This window comes from Dermacentor variabilis, chromosome 8 (genome assembly GCF_050947875.1).
Source record: "Dermacentor variabilis isolate Ectoservices chromosome 8, ASM5094787v1, whole genome shotgun sequence".
NCBI lineage: Eukaryota > Metazoa > Arthropoda > Arachnida > Ixodida > Ixodidae > Dermacentor > Dermacentor variabilis.
Window position 1 is genome coordinate 18,288,622 of NC_134575.1, and position 20,302 is coordinate 18,308,923.

General features: G+C 49.0%; 1 protein-coding gene and 1 long non-coding RNA gene across 2 annotated transcripts in view; one reads left to right on the plus strand and one right to left on the minus strand.

Moving 5' to 3' along the window:
* LOC142589740 (somatostatin receptor type 2-like) overlaps positions 1-20,302 on the plus strand; it is a 143,681-nt gene that overhangs the window by 112,205 nt on the left and 11,174 nt on the right. The gene's annotated exons all lie outside the window — the stretch shown is intronic.
* Positions 16-20,302, minus strand: part of LOC142589745 (uncharacterized) — a 153,561-nt gene continuing 133,274 nt past the window's right edge. The window contains exon 4 of the long non-coding RNA XR_012829919.1: positions 16-212. This is a non-coding gene — a long non-coding RNA (uncharacterized LOC142589745). The remainder of the gene's footprint in view (positions 213-20,302) is intronic.

A 20,302-nucleotide genomic window follows, 5' to 3' on the forward strand; every position in this document is an offset into this window, starting at 1 on the left:
TTACCTGACCGTTGCGCCGGGAGTCCATCGCCTTCCTGGAAGTGTGCGCCACACCACTTTTGCGCGTACATCCCTCACCGCCGCGCCACTGTTGAGCTTCGTGCGCCTCAGGGATCAGTGACAGTGATCGAATTACGGAACGTGGATTCCAGGAAAGCAACTGACGCTACTCCGTCGCAGCGCTGTCAGGAAGGCGCCTCAAGCTCAGTTTTCTGCGTGAGAAAAGAAAAAAAAAACATTCCAAGGCTTCGTTGATTCACCGCTGAAATGAGGCGGCAGGTTAACCCTTTCTTTTTCTTTTTTATTAAATAAAGAAACAGTTCAGAACGCGAATGTGAGACGATAGTTCAGCGAGGCATTGGCTCGTTTGTTGGTGTTCACAAATTGCGAGCGCTTGGCTATGTGCAAAGGTGACTTTCTTTTTATTCTGGCAGACAATATTTTTAATAAATGACACATCTACTGCAAAACTTAGCAAAACTTTTCTCACTTCTTCGAGTCATTGGTCACCAAACAAATAAAAAAAAACAAGTTCTCAATAACTCCTTTGTTGCTCATTCACAAATAACAAATATCATGTGTATCGAGAGAACTTACCTAGGTTACAATATGAGATCAAAGTTACAAAGTTGCTTAAGCATTCTAGAGAAGAGCGTTCTCGAATACAGAAATTTATAATCGAGTCTAATACCTATATTGAAGCAAGACATGCCGCTCGTTAGTGAACTTATTTACGATAGGAAATGAAACTTTACGAAAGTACAAGAACAACAATAATAATAAGTGTTATATATTTATAGAAGGTGGTCAAATTAAGACATTTTGAAATCGAATATGAGTGTTCGAAGAATGCCGGCCTTAAAGATGGTTTCGAATACTTCAAATTCTAGGAAACGAAGCACGGTGAGCAAAGGCGGCAAATGATTACTTCCTACTTCACAACCTTCAATACTACTGGTAGTTCATTTAACAAGGAAGCATGCGAGCGATGGTAAGCTGCAAGTGAGCTCGTATAATTGTAAGCTCGTGAACTTGTAACTTCGTAAGTGAGCGAGGAGATAGAAGTAATTACATTCACTAGTTGCCATAAAGTTCAGTCTACGATGTAGTCAGTGTAGATGAGCGTATTTGAAGAAATGGAATATGCAATACTCGAATGGAAGAGATAACTTCCGACGCGAAACAGAAATATTCAATTCAGATTCGTGATTTTCGATATTCGCGTAGTCCTTGCTTTAATTGCGCTTTCGAAATTTTCTCCAGAGCGAATAAAACATAATGCGAGCTTCCTAGACGGTAAAAAGACGTGAAATCGTTTGAGACGACAGCCTTCGCTGTCGTTCGCGAGATCACGTGGTGGAGACTTGACGAACGGTCAGTACTTGTCGCGCAAATTGCGTTTGTTGTGATATACAGTACGCTTGCTGGAACTTTTTTATTAACAATTAGTGAATTTATTTTTTGAGGACTGGCCGACATCACTCACGATGCGAAGCTCTCCTGCACACTAACATTATAATAAAAAAAATCCTTCATAGGTGCATGCCAATCTAACAACTCATACATCAAAGACAGCGAAGCTACATAATACTGACCCAGCGCAGTTAAATCTGACACGCACACGCACACATAGAAAGGACATACGCATGTACCTGTGTATCTTCTTTCTATGTGTGCGTGTATGTGTAAGGTGTAAGAGCGTTGCTTCAATATCATGGCTCACCAACTAGCCCATCAGTATCTTTTAAGCAAAATGCATAAGCTCTCGCGCTCTGGTCTGTCTGGTGGCCCAGGGCCTTGCTCTTTCCATCGCGACTACTGGAATTACGGATTAGTAGCTAGAATCATGTAGTCAGTGGATTAGTCTATTCTAACATTCTCCGCGTTGGAAACGACAGAAGCATGGAGGTTACCTGTCGAAGAACTGCAGCTTCGGCAGAAGACACTTCTGTTCTCCCATTTCAAACAACAATTATGGATTAAGGGTTCAAAGAATTCACCGACCATTACGATTCTACCTAATGCGAAGTTTGAGCGCAGCTGTACAAGTGTTTTCCTTTCGCCATATATTGGCTGGCGCGGACAGTGTGTCTCGTGCGGCAAGCTGCAAACGGAGCGAAGTGTGGCGCGACATCCTCGGTAATCGAGAGATCACGAGAGGCAGCGCGTGGGTGACGCGCGGGCGCGATTCACAGCAGCCGCCGCAGACAGACCCCCGTTCATGCAGCGCTTTGTTTTCATATATGGTATCGGCGCCGTCATCGGTTAACAGACGACGCGCACTACTCTGGCGCCATCTCGTCGCCATCGTAGCCGCAAAGCCCGTCTTGCGCGGTACTACGCATTTATTCCCATGCTTTCGCCATACCCTCCTGCTCCGCTTTCCTCCTCGAGCTCCCTTCGCTGTCACCGGCTTTCATCAGCGCTCTGAGTTTTCTCTTTCATCCTTCGCTGTGCTCGTTCGTTCGGTTACGAGCACGCCGAGGGACAACGTCGAGGGACGACGCCGACGTTCGCCGCAGGAACGGGCGCCTAAGAGGTGCGCCCTAAAAGAGAAAGCGCGTATATAAATTGTTGCCTATTCAAATTAGATATACGCAAGGTAACGTTTGTTTTATAATCATTGATCGTTATGTTTCAAGGCAAATTCGGCGCTCAGACACGCGCTGCACTGCATTCACATTTCATATCGACCACGCCGTCGCACGCCATCCTTCACAGCCATGCGAAAACCGTTGCAGAATTCCCCTTAACAACACAGCATATAAAAAAAGACGGGCGTGTCCAGCTGATTCGAAGTCGCATGCACAACTAGGGACCGCGGTCGCGTTTGATCATCTGTTCCCGGGATCCGCGGCCGGTGCCATCAAGTTTGTTTGCTTTAAGCGCCTGCACATCCTTCCCGAGACGCGCAGTTCGGCCGGGATCAGCGCATAGGGACAGGGAGCCGGAGCGAAAACCCCCAAAAGCTGCTTACAGGGCGACTAAAATCCGCCACGCCCGGCCAGCTTACTCGCTCGATCCCGCGTTGCCGAAACACCACCATCAGCAAAGCGCAGGAAAGCTTGTTCTGCGCTGTTTTTTGAAGCCGGCGGCGAGGCTGTACTCTATACATCAAATGGACTGGTCGAATACTCAACGGATTTTTATAGCTATATTGTAGACTGACTTGCGTCTACAGCCAGGCTATGGCCTGTGTCTAAGTTTCTGTGGAGTTACATTCAGAGTAGACGGATTACACGCCGGTCTTTGGGCATCTATCTATCTATCTATCTATCTATCTATCTATCTATCTATCTATCTATCTATCTATCTATCTATCTATCTATCTATCTATCTATCTATCTCTGTGTCTGTCTGTCTGTCTGTCTGTCTGTCTGTCTGTCTGTCTGTCTGTCTGTCTGTCTGTCTGTCTGTCTGTCTGTCTGTCTGTTACAGCGAAGCTGTTGAGGGCTACTTTCACCACTATCGTGTCCGCGTGTGTCGAAAAAAATCCAGAAGACAGTACGATGCCGGGCCGAGCCGAGGCGGAGGTGACGCAGGCGTTAAGCAATCCCCATACGTGGGCCGATCCCGAAGATAGTGCAATGCCGGGCCGACCTGCGGCGGGGCTGCACTTCGCCATTAAGGGGCCCACATACACAGCTTCGCTGGTCAACCTTCTTCACAGAGTGGAAGGGCGGGCACTCAGATCTTTATCTGTATCTCTGTTCATTCATTCATTCATTCATTCATTCATTCATTCATTCATTCTGCAAATGCACCGAAATTATTCGCAGCTTATTATTTTTTTTTTTGCGTTGCAGATGGTTTCAATGACACACGATCTAAGTGTGTTGTTATCATGTTTTCCCCCGTCTAACACATTACTTTTCGAGCATCAGACATTCAGCTTCTAGAAAGTACGGGCGATTCAATCACGCAGTTCTAAAGTGCGGCCTATACTCAACCGTTCGATACGAAACTACGCCTTTGTCTATACGACGTCCGCGGGTCGTCAAAAATACCAAATTCACCATAAGATAGTCCGTGCGTCATCGGTCTAGCACATCGCGGATGCACCTGCCCTATCGAGTCCGTTCCTGTAACGTAATGCACGGTAGAAACGACAGAAGAATGGAGGTTACGTCCTGAAGAACAAAGGAACTGCAATTTCGACAAAAGACACTTCTGCTCTTCCATTTCTAAGCAGACGACGCTGCGGAACCGTGCCGCGTGGAGTGATCACAGTCTTCAGTCTGTAATGTAGAAGACAAAAGAGGTTACCGTCTGGTACACCCGCCAAATGAAAAGCCGCACTCTTTTCTGCCGCGCATTGCTGTGCGTACCTCAGAACGCACCGTGATCCATACAATGCCTTGCGCACTGTTTTATTGAAGTGTTTCGCTATAGATCCGCGAGCTTCAAGAGAGAGAGAGAGAGAGAGAGAGAGAGAGAGAGACGAAGATTCGAAGGATAGCAATGGCGACTTGAAAAAAGGAAAAACGAAGAGCGCGAGGAGGAAGGAGGGGGAGGGGGCAAGCGAGTGGCGTGGCTTAACGTCTTACGCGCTTTCTCTCCCAAGGCATTCCTTCGGTTTCTCTGCTTCCTACTTTGTTTTCGTCGTCTTTACGCTGCAAACGTCACTGGCGTTACATCGAGCGATCGAGAAATTGATCCCAGCCCCGGTTCTTTGATTCGGGGCCGAGGCACGTTCAAAGCGATTCCCCGGGCGCAGTTGCGAAGATAAATAGAATACGAGACGATAGGGGCGGGAAGCACTGCCGACCGAGCGCGTCACTGCGTGAGTGTGTATACGTGTGCTTGCGTGCGAGCGAGCGGAGCCTTTCCTTAGTCAATAGCCAGCACGAATCAGGCATCTTCAATCTGTACACACTCGCCCCCCCCTCCCACCTCCCTTTCCTTCCTTCACTCCCCACCTTCTATGTCTCTGTCTTTCATCTAGGGGCATCGCCGAAGCGTACGCGCGCGCCTTCGAAAGCGCCTTGAAAGCGCACCAAGTATTACAGCGGGCACCGGTGTGGGCGGAGATTCAATATGGCGCCATGAAAAGAAAAAATAAACAGACGCGCGTCGTCTGCTCGGCGGCGCGGGAAAAATAACGGAAGGGCAGTAATGAAAGATGCGACGGGCGAACCGCCGCTAGCGGCTGAGGGCGCCGAACCGTCCGCCGTGTTGCCTATGTGTACGCGTATATACCGTACCATAGTTTTCGTTCAACGAACGGCGTCTTTTGCAGACGTACGTGTTTAGTTTTGTCTCGATATGTCTTCCTTCCGTTCAACGCGCGCTCCTAGGCTTATTCCCCCCCCCCCCTTTTTTTTATGGCAGAGGAAAAGCCCTTCATCTTCGCGAAAAGGTCATGGCGGTCATTAAGTTTCATCTGTTCTGCCCCGGAACGCCGCACAGATGAGAGGTCATCGTCGTCTGCTAGTAATGTACGTCGACGTCTGCTCCGCTTTGTTTTTCTCTTTTGTGTTTTTTGAATTACGATGCTCTGCGGTAAACTTTCGGTGGAACGTACGGGCAGCGTGTGGCAATTCAAATGGAGTTCTTTCTATTTTAGTTAATAATTTTGAGCGGATGATGTGGAGGGAGGCGGTTTTGCTGACAAACGTTTTGCCGCCATTACTGAAGAGCGAGCTTCGCCAAGACCCCGCAGCTAATTTTCTTGCCCAAACAAGCGAATAGGCAGAGCGGTTCTCATTATAACAAGACTGCTGCGCCCGCATGGGCGCTTTTCTTTTTTTTTTTTTTTTTTTTTGTTCGGGAGGAAAGCGTAGTGCTCTAGTGAGCGACGGATGTTACCAATTTGCATTTAAAGTACTGTCTAAACTAATTACCTAATATTTCAGGAATACAAGCTCTTCAACTGCATTGCTCGAAGCTTCCTATGTACACGACTGAAACCAGTATGCAAATTTTGGAAGCTGTATAATTAAAAAATTTGACAAGCAAAACAACATTATTTGGCGTATGAGTTTGGTATGTAGGTTGGGAGTATTTCGCAAACGTTTTTTTATTTACGAAAATAATTGTTTCGCGAGATCTCAGTTTATTATTTTTTTTTGTGCTTCAAATGATTTAACCGTTTCCGGCTTTCGTATTTCCTTCCGCTGTTCACCGTAACAATAAAACAAATAAAAAATTGCCGACGATTACGTTACTTCCTAATGCGAAATTTGAGCGCAGCAAATAAGCTGTTTCACCTTTTCGATAGATTGAGGCAAAGAAATCTAGCAACACATGTATGCGCTATCACAGAATTTTTGTTTTTATTTTTCACACGTATTCCTTTAACAAAGACTCCACTAACAGTTCTTGACAGTCATGAAGGAAGCTTTGTGGTCGGAGAAATAGACTGATATATGTTCGACTTGGTACAACAATGCTTGATTCTCAAAGACGAGATGTATACAAGTGCCTCGCGAGGTTGTCACAGCCGTGGGACGCGTTACGAGCGAGAGGAACGGGATGTTCTCCCGCATAAGTGTTAGGAAATTGCTGTTTGTCTTTATGTCAAGCCGCCACCGATCTGGCTCTCTGATTGCCACCGAACAGGGCGAACGGCAGCGGCAATTTCGGCTCGGGCGGTGCACATATACAGATCCGCCGCCACCGATCTGGCTCTCTGATTGCCACCGCACAGGGGTTGCATTGGAGGAGGAGCGAAGAAAGGAACTAAGTTCGAGCCGGCGCTTTGACAACCGGAGACTCGCAGGAAGAGGGGGGAGGGGGGCGGCGTGTACACCCAGCGGCAAACGATGGGGGCAGAAGCGCGCGCAGCAAGCGGACAACACGATAAAGGGAGGAGGGAAGAGATAGCAGCGACTGACTGATGCCGCTGACGCCGATAGTGAGTCAACCCCAGCTGCGGAGTTGGTTTCAGGGACAACGAATAACCGGCGCGTCGGCAACTGAAGAGCACCCTATCCGCCACACAAGAACAGGGGGGGGGGGACCCTTTCCTCCTCTTTCTGCATGGCGGCGACGGTGTTCTATGCAGTCACGTTATCTTGACTCTCTAGCGGCGTCAGCGGCATCCAGCGGTATCAGTCGATCGCTGCTAGCGCTGGGGGGATGAAAGGGGGGCGGAGCTGGTTACGAGGCCGACGACGACGCCGACGCGAAACCCAGGAACGGACGCCAAAGAGCTGCGCTCTAAAATATATGCGCTGACTGTAACAATGCTGTCGGCACTGAACGTATACACTATACAGAGATTTGTCTAATCAGTGCTGATCAGACTACGTCTCAATAATCATCTGAACCTGCTCCTTGTTAGTTTGCAACCGTCCATCTGTCGTGCAGAAAACATTTGTTGCTTCACTGGCATTGCGTTCAAGTCCATCTTTGTCTTTTCCACCCCGTAGGATGTCGTTTCTTTTTTAAATTTTGTTAGAGTGATACAACGTATGCCATTTAGTTCTCTCGTGCATTCTAGATGTGCTCCCTGCCATAGCTCCATGAACTGAGCTTTCATCCTAACATCTACACGCATCGCTTTCGTGTTACGCGGAGTAGTAGCCGACGCCCCACCCAATTAAGGCTATGAAATCTACAGACACTAGTGTAAGTCAAAGAAAGAAAGAAAACGACTTTATTGCTAATGCGACGGAGTCCGTACGTGTCGGTCTTTCGGAAAATCTAACGAGAACATTCCAGCGTTCCACGTTCATTTGCATACGAGAATACCCCTTAAGCCCCCCCCCCCACCCAAAAAAAAAGCCGTTTCTTGGCATTAACCAGAATGATAATATCGAACGAAGCAGCCGAAGAAGCACTACAGATTTAAGGAGCGCGTTCGAAATCGTGTCGTTGCTCGAGGCGACGTCGTAAACGACCCGCTTGTTTCGCAGGCGATTTTAACAGCGAGCAAATTAACGGGCCATAAGGGCCGATGGCGCCGCCTACCGAATTTCATCGGTTACAAGCGTCATGCGCAGGTGCTTTTAAAGCGAAGCCTTCTGTAGGCGAATCCTCCCGGAATGTGATGACCGTGGCTGCTGCTGCTGCTGCTGCTGCTCTCTCGGTTCGTACACGTACAGGAAAGCGTTCGTAATAACATATGCGCCTACACACATGTAGCCTATCTCTACTACCTTACAGATGTGCCGGTGGCAGCCTCGGTTATACGCGAAGTGTTCCTCAGTGATACGAGAAACGGTGCCCTAATATCCACAATGCAACGAAATCTACATACACTCTTGCAAAAAAAAAAGAAAAATCATGAGCCATTCCACTATGTAAACGGGGGATCACCAGCGAAGCTATTTAGCACACGACACAGAGGTGACACAGAATTTTGAACAAAGTTACGAATTCATTTACTGTGATTTTTTATATACGTTCTCGTGTACGACGGGACCGCCTGCACGGGAGAGTGGAGGGAAAGGAAAGCCGAAACTTGGAACGCCGACAAAGAAAGGGCGGTGGTAAACGTAGACACGACCGACGGGGGTCAAAGTGCAGTATCTGTTCGCATAAGCTTAAAAGCTGATACGGGTTCTATTTGGATGCGAGATATTACACTTGGTTTTGCAAGTCGGCGGAGTGCTTGAAGTCTGCTTCACCTCCGCCGTGTTTGGATCCCACCGATGGCATCGGTTGTTGGGAACTCGGCGCTGACGCCCGTGGTTGTACCTGGGTCGCAAGCCCCAAGGGTAGCGTTGGCCTGGCGGCCTGGGGTACAACTGGAAGCATCCGAAGGTCCCGGCAAAGCATGAGTCGACTGGTAACAACAAAACAACTTGTTTATTTTAACATCGCAAAGAGTTGGCGGTCAGGTTGACCGAAGTAGAGAGACGGGAGAGCACTTTACTCAACAGAAGAAATCGGAGCCCTCCTTTTGGCGTCCGGGGGCAGCTGTTTTTATACTCTCGCAGTTGAGGGCAAGAAGGAACCCCTCAATAGACGAGCACGTGATTGTACAATGGGCTAATGTGACGCACACTGCCGCCGGTCGGGCACAAAGACTGGAAGGAGAGGGTGGCCCCCTGCTGTCGCATCGCCTGGTTCGGGCACAATGACTGGAAGGAGAGGGTGGCCCCCTGCTGTCGCATCGCCTGGTTCGGGCACAATAACTGGAAGGAGAGGGTGACCCCTGCTGTCGCGTCGCCTGGTTCGGGCACAATGGCACATACACTCACACACGCACATGAAGACACGTGGCATCGGAACATGCCTGGAAACGCCTGGAAACGCCTGGCGGGGAGCGTTGCGGCGACGCCGAACGGGACAAAATGTCTGCCGCCCCGCCGCAGTCGCGCCTGGAAACGCCTGGAAACGCCTGGCGGGGAGCGTTGCGGCGACGCCGAACGGGCCAAAATGTCTGCCGCCCCGCCGCAGTCGCGCCGGCAAAACCGCGTGTCGCAGGCGAAACGCAACAGACCGCCCTGCCGGGGGAAGGAGATCCCGATGGACAGGGGACTGCATCCGCTGTCCGGAGGGATGTCGCTCGATGATGCTCATAACCGAAGTCGGGCGTCCCTCGACGTTTCTTGAGCGCAGCGCACAGAGAAGGCCTCGTTCTCTCGTTCAGGTTCGCACGGGACACTGCAAAGTGACTTCGGGAGAGTTCACATTTTTGTTCTCGTTCCCGGCAAGCGTTAGAACTACGCTGAAACTCAACCGCTCAGTCAGCAAGCACGGCACAACCCTCACTAAGCCCTGCCAGGCTCTTTCCCCTTTTTATACCACTGCCTAGTTCCTTACAGTAGTCTAGCATCACTCAGAACGCGTCCACAAATTGGAAAATTGCACTAGAAAGCATATCATCACTTTGAAACACTAAACAAAAGCAATATGTTAAAAAAAAATCCTGCCTCAGGAAGAAAAACATCAGTAACAAACAATTTTGAGGCTGATTCCTACGTTAGGGGCTTCGACTTAAGCCATCGGCGTTACCGTTGAGACTCCCCTTTTTGTAACGCACCTCAAAGGAATATTGTTGTAAAGCGAGGCTCCAGCGCAGGAGGCGGCCATTTTTGGGAGAGATGGTCTGCAGCCATTGGAGAGGGCAGTGATCCGTCTCAATGATAAACCTCGAGCCGGCTAGATAGCATGACAATTTCTGAACGGCCCACACGAGACATGCACACTCTTTCTCGGTGGCGCTATACGCCTGCTCACGACTGGTCAGCTTACGACTAGCATACAGGACGGGGTGTTCTACTTCTCCCTTTTCCCGTTGGCACAGTACAGCGCTCATGCCTCGCTCACTAGCATCGCACTGAACAATGAACCCTTTTGTATAGTCTGGCGATCGTAGCACAGGCTGGCTTGTTAGGGCACTCTTTAGGGCGCTAAACGCTCTTTCCTTTGTCTCGTCCCAGACGACTGTTTGGGGCTCTGTCTTTCTTAGAGCATCCGTCAGGGGAGCCGCGATATCAGAGTACCTAGGGATGTACCTCTGATAGTAGCCGGCGACACCCAAGAACGACCGAATATCGGTCTTGGTGCGCGGTTGCGGAAAGTCTCGCACAGCGGCCACTTTTATTTCAGAGGGGCGGCGACGACCCTGACCAATCACGTGACCGAGGTAGACAACCTCGGCCTGTGCTAACTGGCACTTAGGAGCCTTGACTGTCAAGCCCGCTTCGCGCAGGCGGGTTAGCACTGCCCGCAAGTGTGCCATATGCTCAGACCAGGATGCGGAGAATATCGCTACGTCGTCTAGATACGGTAAAGCGAATTCTTGCTGTCCCCGCAACACTTTATCCATGAGGCTTGAAAAACAGTATGGCGCGTTCTTCAAACCAAAACTCAACACTTTAGGACGGAATGTTCCCATTGGTGAAATGAACGCCGCATACCTACTAGCCTCTTCTGTAAGTGGAACCTGCCAATAACCCCTGACAAGATCTAGGGTGGAAATAAACTGAGCGCTACTAACTTTCTCAAGGCGCTCCTCGATGTTAGGGATCGGATAAATTTGATCCTTAGTGATGGAATTAAGCCTGCGGTAGTCGACGCAAGGACGAGGTTCCTTGCCCGGTACCTCAACTAAAATCAAAGGGGAGGTATAATCACTCTCACCTGCCTCAATAACACCGAGCTGTAGCATTTTCTTTACCTCAGCCTCCATAATATCGCTCTGGCGGGGTGACACCCGATACGCCTTGGATCGTACTGGCTCTGGGGAGGTAAGTTCTATGTCATGAGTAAGGACAGAAGTCCTACCAGGCCTCTCAGAGAACAGACCTTGAAACTCTTGTAATAGCCGGTGTAGTTCGGTTTTCTGCTCGGGCGACAGCGGTGCTTTACTGATAAGGTCACTAATGACTTGACCGGTGTCTTCCCTGTTCGTCACTGAGCCTAGTCCCGGAAGCTCGACCGGAAGCTCTTCAGGAACGTTTACCATCATGCACACCACTGCTTCCCTTTGTCTATAAGGTTTGAGCAGATTACAGTGGTAAACTTGCTGTGCTTTCCGCTTTCCTGGCAGACTTACCACGTAGTTAACGTCCGACAGTTTCTGAACAATTCGTGCTGGGCCCTCCCACTGCACGTCTAGTTTGTTGTTTAGCGATGTGCGCGATATCATGACCTCATCGCCCACCTCAAAACGACGGGCCCTGGCTGTCCGATCATAATAAACCTTGGCCCTCTGCTGGGCCTTTGTCATTGCTTCACCTGACAACTCCTGTGCCCTTCTTAAGCGTTCGAGGAGCTTAAGTACGTACTCCACCACGACTGGGTCGTCGCCCCTACCTTCCCACGATTCTCGAAGCATGCGAAGCGGAGACCGAAGCGAGCGACCGTACACCAGTTCAGCTGGCGAAAACCCCGTAGCTGCATGCGGCGCGGTTCTTAACGCAAACATCACTCCAGGCAGACACAGCTCCCAGTCAGTTTGATGTTCAAAACACAAGGCTCTCAACACGCGCTTCATGACGGAGTGGAGCTTCTCAACGGAATTCGACTGTGGGTGGTACACTGAGCTGTGTAGCAGCTTTATCCCACACCTTTCGAGAAAAGTTGTCGTCAAAGCGCTAGTAAACACTGTGCCCTGATCTGATTGGATTTCCGCAGGAAAACCAACTCGCGCAAATATGGACAGTAGTGCATTGACTATCTCAACTGAGCTGAGTTCTTTAAGCGGCACTGCTTCAGGGAACTTTGTCGCTGGGCAGATCACAGTCAAAATGTGTCTGTACCCCGTGGCTGTTACCGGCAGAGGTCCCACTGTATCAATAACGAGCCGTCTAAAAGGCTCCGTAATGATAGGTACCAATTTCAACGGCGCCCTCGATTTGTCCCCTGGTTTGCCCACCCGCTGACAGGTGTCACATGACCTCACGAAGTGGTCTGCGTCCCGAAAACACCCTGGCCAATAGTACTCTTGCAAGAGACGGTCCTTAGTTTTCTTAACTCCTAGGTGTCCGGACCACGAACCCCCGTGTGACAAGCGCAACAGATCCTGACGATAGCATTGAGGCACGATCAGCTGATCGAACTCCACTCCTCGGCGGTCTAGATACTTCCGGTACAGGACTCCACCTCTTTCCACAAAACGCGCAGTTTTCCTGGCGATACCTTCTTTGACATTGCAGCGCACGTTTTCCAGGCTGCCATCCTTTTTTTGCTCGGCTATCAAAGCCGACCGGCTGACTTTTAGCAACCTATTAAGTCCGTCTGACGTAGGCGCGATGAGCAAATCAGTAGATAGCTCTTCTAACTTTCCCGTGTCGGGCGTTTCCTCTCCAGTATCTGGCGCCTTTAACGTTACCGACTCAAGTTTATTCAGTTCGGGCGTGCTCTGAATATCAGCTTGCTGCGCCTCTGACCCTTTTTCGTTGTTTGATAACGTCGGCCCCGCAACTACCGCCTTTGCAGCGAGCTCCCGAACCTTCGATCTGGTTAAGGCCTGAACACTAGCTTCACCAAACAAAAGCCCCTTCTCGCGCAGGAGGTGATCGGACCTGTTTGAAAATAGGTACGGGTACTGGGGGGGCAGCATAGATGACACTGCCGCCTCCGTCTCAAGCGCTCCGAAAGGTCCTCCAATAAGCACTTTTGCTACCGGCAGACACACGCTATGAGCTTCCACGGCTTGCTTGATCCACGCGCACTCGCCCGTGAACATATGGGGTTCTACGTAAGACGGGTGAACTACATCCATCGTAGCTGCGGAATCGCGAAGCACTCGGCACTCTTTCCCGTTCACGAGGAGGTCTCGCATGTAAGGCTCGAGAAGCTTCATGTTCTCGTCAGTGCTGCCTATTGAAAAAAACACAACTTTTGGTGTTGTTTCCGGACACTGCGCCGAAAAGTGACCCGGCTTCTGGCACGTATAACAAACGCGCGCTTGCCTCATCTCGAACCGCTTTCTGCGTTCGGCTTCGGCTGCCGCCGTCTCCTTAGGTTCGGTCGCACTGCTTCCACTCGCATCCGCACTACGCGTGTTCCCCTTTGCTCTCATGGGTGTGAACTTCGGCCTCTCAAACTTCGAGCCAAATTCACCCTTTTGACCGTCCTTAGCTCCGCGAGCCCGACGCGTCACAAACTCCTCGGCTAGCTCAGCGGCTTTAGCCACCGTACAAACGTCTGGCCTATCCAAGACCCAGTATCGCACGTTCTCCGGTAACCGACTATAAAACTGTTCTAGCCCGAAGCACTGCAGAACTTTATCGTGGTCACCGAACGCTTTCTCTTCTTTGAGCCACTCCTGCATGTTTGACATAAGCCTATACGCAAACTCTGTATATGACTCACTTCTGCCTTTCTCATTTTCCCGAAACTTCCGACGGAACGCCTCCGCAGGCAGCCGGTACTTTTTTAGCAGACTCGATTTCACTTTGTCGAAATCCTCTGCCTCCTCTCTATCCAAGCGAGCGACTACGTCGGCCGCCTCGCCGGGTAACAAAGTGAGCAAGCGCTGTGGCCACGTTTCCCGAGAGAACCCCTGCTTCTCGCACGTTCGCTCAAAGTTAACCAGGAACAAACCAATGTCCTCTCCAAGCTTAAACGGCCGCATCAGGTCAGTCATTTTGAACAATACTCGTTCTCCTGCACCGTGTGCCTGACTTCCATTACGAGCGCGTTCCATCTCTACCTCGAGACGCTTCATTTCCAAAGCGTGTTCGCGCTCTTCTTTTTCTTTCTGCTCTTTAAGTTCGCGCTCCTGTTTCTCTTTTTGCTCTTTAAGTTCGCGCTCCTGTTTCTCTTTTTGCTCTTTAAGTTCGCGCTCCTGTCTTTCTTTTTGCTCTTTAAGTTCGCGCTCCTGTCTTTTTGACCTCTCCTCAATAGTCTCAAGGCATTCCGACAGCTCGTCATCCTCAGCCTCTAACTCAAGAATAGCCTTTAGCAGTTCTGGTTTTCTGAGTTTGTCCGAGACATCCAGACCCAACTCTCTTGCAAGCTCCAACAATTTCGGTTTGCGCAACGACTTCAAATCCATGGCTGCTCTGAATGCTGCTTTCTCTACTGCTTACTATTGTCTTGCCGCAAACTAACCCGGCAGCAACGACAACCACAATTACCAGCTCTGTTTCTGACACTAACAAAAGCCTGGCAAAGCTCAGAAGAAGAAAGTCCCGCACTCACCAAACCTCGCAGCCAAGAGTCCAGCGCAGTCGTTCCGCTGCAGGCAACCAGTCATCACACAGGGCTCGTTGCACTGCTCCCGGATCGTCGTTGAGCTGCTCAGCATACAGTCAACTGCATCTCTTCGCTGCTGGCCTCCGTTGTCGCGATCTCACCGCTGGCAGACAGTTGTTTGAAGTCGGAGGCGATCTCACCGCTGCCAACCAGATGTTTGGATCGGACTGCTGGTACGATCTGTTGGGAACTCGGCGCTGACGCCCGTGGTTGTACCTGGGTCGCAAGCCCCAAGGGTAGCGTTGGCCTGGCGGCCTGGGGTACAACTGGAAGCATCCGAAGGTCCCGGCAAAGCATGAGTCGACTGGTAACAACAAAACAACTTGTTTATTTTAACATCGCAAAGAGTTGGCGGTCAGGTTGACCGAAGTAGAGAGACGGGAGAGCACTTTACTCAACAGAAGAAATCGGAGCCCTCCTTTTGGCGTCCGGGGGCAGCTGTTTTTATACTCTCGCAGTTGAGGGCAAGAAGGAACCCCTCAATAGACGAGCACGTGATTGTACAATGGGCTAATGTGACGCACACTGCCGCCGGTCGGGCACAAAGACTGGAAGGAGAGGGTGGCCCCCTGCTGTCGCATCGCCTGGTTCGGGCACAATGACTGGAAGGAGAGGGTGACCCCTGCTGTCGCATCGCCTGGTTCGGGCACAATGGCACATACACTCACACACGCACATGAAGACACGTGGCATCGGAACATGCCTGGAAACGCCTGGAAACGCCTGGCGGGGAGCGTTGCGGCGACGCCGAACGGGCCAAAATGTCTGCCGCCCCGCCGCAGTCGCGCCGGCAAAACCGCGTGTCGCAGGCGAAACGCAAGAGCCGCGGGTCCGCCCGCTATTGCACTATATCCGCGATCGGCGCACGCTTCTTGCATGCGCAGCACGAAATTGCACGGAACCCTAGCCACGAGCAGCTTCGTTGTAAAAAAGACGCAGTCGTTACTGCCCAGTTGCCACACTATTTACTACCTCGGTATAAATGCAGTTTAGAAGGACAGAGTTACTAACCTTACTGGCTAAACAAGGTAGGCGCTATTACTAATGAGTCTTAGCTACCAATTGAAAGAGTAGCTAGCGGCACCGGAGACAAAGTTTCGAGCCTATAAAGCACACATCGGACCCACCCTGGAAAACGCCAGATTGGGTAGCTCAGACCCATTAGTAACAGCGACTACCTCGCCTGGTCAAAAATCCGAGGACACCTAAGCACGTCTTATGAGTTGTGAATGCGAAAACATTAATGTCCAACTGAACGGCGCTGAGCGGTCCTCCGAGTTTTGCGCTGCGAGTCATGTACCGTAGCGGCACGCGCTGACGGAGCCAGCGAGCAGCAGCAGCATGCGGTGCCAAAGCCGCATGCCACCGTCGCGGCGATGCCCTTTCCCCTCACGCAACACCTGGCGCGCTAGTGCCACAGCAGGTGTTTCCTTCTCGCCCGCTCTGCTCCCTCGAGGCGCAGCTTGTGACGTGGCGTCGCAGCCAACGGCGGTGCGAGTTTAGATGCCGTTTCTCTGCTGCAGATGACAGACGCCGGCTTTTCGGCTCAATGTGGCCATTTGACGCTCTCGATCTGGGACCTGGTTTTGTGCAGTGACCACCTGTACAGCGCAGTGACCACCTGTACAAGAAGATCATAGCTAGCATACGGTTTTCTTTTTTTTTCAGTTCCTGTTCGTTTAACTTTGAAAACCCCGTAAATATGTGCCTGTGTTTCTCTTTGTTCTTCAGCTTTTTTTATTATTGTTTCTTTTATGGTGCGGAAGCCTTTCATGACCCAAGGATCCGGTGAAATATAGCCAAACAATTTTGTCGCCAGCACTGACAGGCTTTTAAATACTTTCCCTCTTTTTATATCCAGTTCAACAAAACATTTTCGAGACTTCCTTAAATAGAGCCATCAGCCGCAGCCTCCTGTGTTAGGTCGCTTTTCATTCAGAAACTAAATTTGCTTTCTTTTTTTCTTTTGACGGCGTTCTCCAATTACCTGATTAGACTGGCTCGCCACATGCTGGTGTAATGACCGCTTGTTGTTCCTCAAAACGTGCTGAAGAAGAAGGGGATAAAGTACTTCCAGACTCGCGTATTTTCCGGAGTGGAACGGGAACCTGCAGGATCGCCAAAGTAATCTGGCGTAGAAGCTCACTAACTCAACCCTCCTTGAAGCTTTCGTTCGTTGAGGCCACTTCCTCCGCCTTCGTCTCGTTTCTCTTCTTTCTTTTTGCAATTGTTCGTTTTCCTGCATTCCTGTTTTCATCATTTTCGTCGTCTCTTTCTTCTTCTTCTCATTCTTCTATTTCTACTTGCTTTTGTATTCTTATCTTCATGATAATCATCTTCTCCTTCTACTTTCTTTTTGCATTCTGCTTCAATTCATCATCGTCTTCTTCCTCATATTCTTCTCTGTTTTTTTCTTGTGTTCTTTGTCGTCGCTTTCGTCTGCTCGCTCTCTGTCGTCATTGGCCATAAAAATGTGTCGTAACCCAGTGCAATCCACACGTCGCTGAGGAGAGTGCCTACTGTGGACAATGCCAAACTCCGCCATGTTGTCGAATTCGACGCCTTATCATCTCTGATTGGCTCGAGGGACGGCTACGCCTTCCGTATTGGCTCAAAACACCAACATGGCGGGTTTCGACAACATACCGGCATGTGACAACACTCAGTAGAGCGACCCGAGCAGTGGGATCTGCGATAGCCTCTACAGGGGGTGCGGGTTAATAGCGGTGAAGCCTGTTATCGTCGAGAGTGTTGCACATTTCGTTTCTCACAGTGAAAATCGGTACCGTGTACTTGTTACAACTATACCTCTTTGCTACATTTTACTTAACCTGATTTGTTTTTCCTTTAGTACAAAATGTAATTCTGAACAGCGTCATACCATGTTTTCAATTCACTTGTTTTCTTGCATTAGTACATGTTAACAATTCTACATCGTTACTGCGTTTGCTTTAACCTAATTTATTTTGCCCTTTTTAATTAGAACAGGCATCCCCCTACAGCCTTGAGCTTTGGGACCTCCTTCTGTATATTTTGCTGCTGTGTTATTCATTTATTTTTTAGTGAATGAATAAAATTCTTCTTGTTCTGCTAAAATCGAGAGCGCGTATAACGGAGCAAATACGGTATTTAATAAGTATTGTTGAATGGGCAAGTTGGCGCCTCATATTCGTTTGCTAGGTTAGGTGGGCGGATGAGATTAAGAAGTTTGCAGAGACGGCATGGCCACAATTAGTACATGACCGGGGCTGTTGGAGAAATATGGGAGAAGCCTTTGCCCTGCAGTGGGCGTAACCAGGCTGATGATGATTCGTTTGCTTTAGCGCAACTCAGTTTGAGTATGAAGGAACAGGGACAGGTGACAGGATGAGCGCTAACTTAAAACGCAGAATTGGAAGTTAGTGCTATCCTGTCACCTGTCCCTGTTGCTTAATACTCAAACTGAGATGCGCTAAAGCAAGACAAAAATGTATTTGACGAACAGAACGAAATAGGATTTTCTACACTGGCATGTACAATATCTCGTGTTCCCTGAACCATGGCGCGTAGAGCTAAATGAGCGTTCGCGACATTTTTTGGCGTGGTATTACAAGACTGAGTACTTCGCGGCTAAGGTTCACCGATCCTTGGCATTCTAAACGGAGGAACGATTGACAGCACAGACTCGCCAGGCCAACAGCTCCTGTATCAACAGCGCAACCATAACAACCACCACCACCACGACCACGTAACTTTCGTATTGGGCCTAGACAGCGTACGCACTGTACCGTTCACACCGATTCGCCGTATGGCCAGTCTCGAAGGTGCTATTTCTCATTCCACATGATTGCAACTCCGCTTCGCTCGCTCAATCATTCATCCATCCACGCGTTCTTTGGTCTCCTGCGCGCATTCGCATAAGAGTGTACGCGAGCGCGTGTACGGGCTGATCCATTGTTAATGCAAATGCGGCGCGGAGAGCCGCCGGAGCCCAGCGCGATGCCGGATGCCAACGCCTTTCACCTGGGAGTCGCAGAAGCTTGCTTCGCTGTAAGGCAGGCAAGCTGCAGTGTGCAGCAACTCTTCGGAGCAAAGCGCGCTTGCTTTGCGTCGAAGCCAGCTTTGGGCTTTCGCGGTGTTTGTTTCTTTTCGTCGACGGCTTTGTCTCTCTGCATTTAAGAGGCGGACTCCCGTGCAAACCTGTAATAAGAGGAAGCTTTAGCTCGGGTGCTCTTATGTAAATACATGTAAAAAGAGAATTCATTTTTCTCGGCAACCACTGCACCAAATTTGACGACGTTATTTGCATTTAAAATAAAAACTTAAAATCTAGTGACTGTTGGTTTCGAATTTTTTATTTGTGTCATCAATTTTTTATTAAAATTCGCAAAATCGAAAATTTTCAAAATGCGAAACTAATAACTTTACAACTCTGTAAGTCAGCAACGAAAAATGATAACACAATTCTGTGAATTGCATATAATATTACATCTAAAGCGGACAAAATTGATATGTTACACATGACTCTCAAAAATTTAGTAATATGTAAATACAGCTTTTGCAGAACCCTTGTAAACAACGTAATACATTCACGTAAGATATAAAATGACTTATCGAATTTGTGCGCTTTCAATGATCTAGTGAATGCCGTTTACAGAACCGCGATATCTGTTTTTAATTCAGACCTATGAATTTGTAAACTTCGTGCGTTCATATTTTCTAACTTTCGAATTTTTGAAAATCTTTTTAACAAAATTCAGGACGTAAACCGAAATTCCGCTTCCTACAGTCACTAGAATTTAACTTTCTCTCTCAAATGCATGAAATTTCATAAAAATCTGCCCAGGAGTTATCTCAGGAAAGCGTTTTTGCGTTTTACATGTATTTGAATAGGCCGCGTTGCAGTTGGGCCCCAGCTAAAGCTTCCTCTTAAGGATGCCTCGCAATCCGGAAACTAACATATCACCAGACAGCATGAACTAGACAATATCAAGAGAAAGCTTGCATCGCTTATATGGAAACGGCATTCGCCCTCATCCATTCGAAAACGATGTAAAGGTTGGTGTACGCGACTTGTTTTTGCCAGTTCTCTGTAATAAGTGAGAGAAAAAAAAAAGCGCTGAAGTTTGACTCGGGCCGAGTTGAACTCTCTGCTTGCTCGTAGTTCCGAAGTAAATTCACTTCAATATTTTCTGTTACTACGCGTGTGCACTTTATTAAACCCATCACCGTATCAGAAGGGACGATCGAAGGGCTACGTTCCGTCAGCAATGTTGAAGGAGTGCTGTTTTTGTTTTAATTCTTCTGTATGCCTCCAGCCAATAATTAACTTGTGCGTGGGCTTTGAACAAGGGATTCATTTCCTACGGGGGAACAAAAGTGACATGAACGAACGCACACTAAAGCGAGATGTAATCTCCGTATAAATATTCGGACTTATAAATAAAGTAACAAGAAAACAACCTACCGCCATGACTTTCTTTCGATAGTCTCCAGCGTCTTGGAATAATATTTTACGACTGACACATTTTTATAGTGATCCTGTGCTTCCGGTTGTCGATTAATTCGCCTTCGCTATGCGACCTGTTAGCCTCTCCGTAAGCTCAGATGATAGAGCGCCCAGCCCGAAAAGGCGTGCTGCAAATCTTTCTTCCTTAAAAATCCGTAGAAATGGTCCTTGGTAGCTTCGTGCTACAAGTCGGAGAATGACAATTTATTTTTT